Below are 4,216 nucleotides of genomic sequence, written 5' to 3'. Positions count from 1 at the left end.
TATGGGTATATATTATCTAAAAAATTTTATGTCTTCCTAAAGGTTTGTTTCTGCTTTTCTCTAAAAATTTAACACTATTGGTCTTCTAATAGTCCCAGTTCAATTAAAATTTAAAGCTGACTTTGGAGTTGGAGAATGGCTCTCTCCTTCTTTAAACTCAGGCATGTTGTTAAAAGGAAAATGCAAACTCCCTGTATCATGCCAGAATAAAAGAGCCATCTTCTGCTATGGGAGAGGAGAAAAGCCAAATTAATTAAGGGACTATTCTATTACTAATCTCAACTCTTTGATTCTATTCTGATTCTTTAAAAGTTTTCTTAAAGTATAAATTTTATATCAAAATTTACAAGATTAATATATATAGATATATAGATATATACATTTTAAACTTTGTTAAGATATGAATGGTCATATAGAGTACTAACTAATTCTAGAAAAAAGGCTTCAATTAGCTGCATATATATGTCTTTGTGTTCGAGACTCTTATCAGTTTTCTGCAGGAAATCACGGCCAGGCCTAACATCAACTGAAGTCTCCAGGAAGAAGTTGGGGCCCCACAACAACAACAATTCCACATGGACCATAATAATATCACTAAGCTGACAAACATCATCTACAGATCAGCTATGAACTACAAGGTGCTCAGAGCAATTTTGAGATGACTAGCTGAGATGATCCAGTCTCAAAGACTACTTGAATAAGGACTTGAGATAAACCCTGAACTTTGGCATTATACACAGACTGGATAATGAAGGACATAGTTACCTTTCCTAGAATTTGACAATTAACCTAAAATTTTTCTTTCAGGATAAAGATAACTTCGCCCATACCCAGCAGGAAGCAATTTTAAGAATACGACGCCCACATTCCCAAAGAGGTGGTGTGTGGCGGGTGGTTTTTTGGTCTTTTTAATGGGTTTTGGGTCTGGGATAATTTTCATTGTTTAGGGGGTTTGGTTACAAGTTGTTGTCAAGGGTTAGGAAAAAGGCTAAGCAAAGGAGATTAGATTTAAGGTTCTTGTTTAAAAAAAAAAGAGAGAAAGAAAGAAAGAAGAAGAAAAAGACAATTACTAGTTTTAAATATTTTACATTGGATTGGATTGTTTTATATTGTATACAAATTATATATATTGAAATTGATATTGTTAGAAAATGCTATATGTATATTTCTAATTGTACTTATACCGTTCATTTAACAATGCAATTTTCTGATCCTTGAATGTTATTATTACCAACTATTAGGATATAAAGAAATGAAAGTTAGTAGTTAGACATTACAATAGAACTTGTAGTCATATTAGATATGTTTTAAAAATTGAGCAGATATATTTTAGACAGGTCATCTTCAAACCCTTCAGAGATCTACAGAATATGGCATTTAAAATGTTTTAATAGCTTAGAAAATTTTTCTTTTTTGTTATGACTATGAGACATGTCGGCTCCTGGCAGTACCAATCTACTTCAGAGAAAATATGGGCATTGAAGAAACTGTGTATGGAGTTAACTTTCATTGTGGCGAAAGTTAGCCACTGGACAACAAAGTATCCTTGAATCAACTGCTGACAAAATGGACAGACAGGACATGAAACAAAGGACTACTGATTCTTGCCAAAACAAGTGTGGTTATGGCTTTATCAAAAGGCATATTCTGAGGCCAGGGCAATATGGCACCATCCCTGAAATGGCCGTCGCAATTCGGAAAAGGTACAGTGCCCTTTTCTTCGAAGGCAGCTGTATAGGCAGTGGGCCGATGGCTTCTGATGTGCAATGGAACAGCAGCTGAAACAGTTATTCTTGAAGAGTAACTAAGCTCACGCCTCTCAATAGTAAAGTGGCATTTGACAGAGGGATGTGAAGAAGAACGGGATGCTGAGATGAAGCCATATATACACAGCCAAGAAGAATGGACAGCTGAATTTAAAAACCATCAACAGTTTCCAGAATTTAATATCCTGAATCATGACATGACACTAGTGGAATTCAGGTGTTTCTGGTACATGGACTGCTCTCACCCAATGTGAGGTTGAACTGTTGACCTTGTGTACATCCTACTTCACAAATGAGTCTGTCAGATATGCTAAGCCTATATTTCTCCAGCATTGCGGAGAAACCTCAGGTGACTGTCCAGGTAGCTGGCTGTTTCTGTCACCTCACAAATTTTTTTTGGAAGTTGCTTGTATGCACTTCCTGTCTTTATTTTTGTTAGCTAATATTATTTCCTTCTTGGGTCTCTGAGGGAGTTGAAGATTAGTTAGTTATAGTTGAAGGTTAGTTATAGTTGAAGATTAATTAGGATAGAAAGTGAATTAGATAGTGAATTTTGGACTTACCAAAATAAGATGGATAATGAAATTATTTTCTCTGAATTTGTCAAATACAAATGGGCTAGACATTGTTTAGACATTTATTACTTGTATATATTGTATATAGTCATTGTACTTTTGTATATAGTTTTTCTTTTGTAAGTTATAACCTTTTTCTTTTTTTTTCCTTTTTATTAAAATAGAAAAGGGGAAATATGGTGGTATTTTACTTGTACTGAAATGTGATTTTAATTGTATGTTAATAAATAAAGTTGCCTGGGGGTCAGAGCTATTAGAGCCATAGCAAGTGTGTGGTGGCGGTGGCGCACGCCTTTAAGGACTTGGAGGGCGGTACATTCAGGCAGTGACGAGGCAGTCACATGTTTGGGTTTACAACCAATGAGAAGGCAGAACAGAAAGACTATAAAGACATACACACAGGAAGTAGGTCCCTTTCGGAGAGCTCTCTTGGCTGAAGAGGATCACTGAATCAGGAAGGGTGAGACTCTTAGCTCTGACCTCTTGGCTTTCTTTTCTGAATCAGCTCTGTGTTTCTTATTTAATAAGATGGTTGGTTACATCTACAACCCATGAACTATTTCTTGGAATAATAACCTCATTTTTTATGAAAAAAAATATGTTACAGAGCCAAACATGATAATCACAGTATTTCAATGAGTAATATTATTCAAGTCGTTTTGTTTTTCATTCCTTATATCTTCAGTTTAATGCTATAACAGTATAATATCATTTGCTACAAGGCCAAACATCATGTCCTAACCCTCTGAGCTCCTAGCAAATTTCAAACTCTAATACTTGTATTTTCATTTGCAAGTTTGGTAAAGGCCTATCCAGGCAATGGGCAAATCTGAAATCAGATCAGCTTGACATGTGATGAGAGCTACCCTTAGCACACACAGCAGTGGCTGGCTGTAAAGCAAAATAGCCATATATAGTTCTTTAACAAGATGAGCTTAAACATGGAGATGGGACAAGATCCAATTTTATAACAGCAATTGCTTTTATTTAATTTGGATGAATTCTAACTATGTACAAAATCTTGGATTTGACTATGCCTTCAAGAACATCTACTAGAATTGTGAGTGAGAAAAAAAAAGCCAACCTCCCCAAATAACTTGGCTTAAAACAAGCTATTTATGTGTGTTATAAAAGACAGTGAAACTGTTTCTTTAATTGCAGTAATTTTTTAAGAAGCCAGTACATTTAGTAATTGCATTAAATTGCTTAACTTAATTTGACAACATTAAGAATTAGTCATTTTACAAGCTTTAAAATGTTCATTTTTGTTCTACGAAGAAAGTAATTTTGTGATATATTAATATTATTAAAGGATATGGGATGGTTTTTAAAACAGAATAGACTAGAAACAGCTTTTAAAGGTGGCAGAGTCTTTGTTTGCCTAAGTAGTTATTTAAGTTAAATGTCTATGATTATCAATTTGATAAATAATAGAACTCTTTTGAACTAAGAATAAACTGCACATGCCACAGTCTAGTTGTGGTTTATATTTTGGCTGTGGTTCATAATTTATTAGTCATGAGGAGAATAAAAACATTGGTTTGACTTTCAGAATTTGTTATGTTTTACAATAACTTTGAAATGTTCAATACTTGAAGAGTTAAAATTTTCCACATTGTGACTGACTTTATGAATTATAATTATGTTGATCTGGTAAAATAATTTTTGAACTGTGTCTCTTTTGTAGTCTTAAACAAGTTATTATTGAGAAAAATTAGTGACACCCAAGGCATCTGTTTGACTATTGATCTGGCAGTATCAATGTGTACTTTGACAAGAAGGTTTAACATCATGTGGTTTTTTTTTTTTTGATGCTTATACTGTTTTTAGTACAAATGGTTCTGGTCGTGGAGATTTATGGAGTCTGTTTCCTGA

Source organism: Peromyscus californicus, unplaced genomic scaffold (genome assembly GCF_007827085.1).
Source record: "Peromyscus californicus insignis strain IS unplaced genomic scaffold, ASM782708v3 Scaffold_12__1_contigs__length_115047231, whole genome shotgun sequence".
NCBI classification, from domain to species: Eukaryota; Metazoa; Chordata; class Mammalia; order Rodentia; family Cricetidae; genus Peromyscus; species Peromyscus californicus.
Note: the sequence above shows the minus strand (reverse complement) of the source record.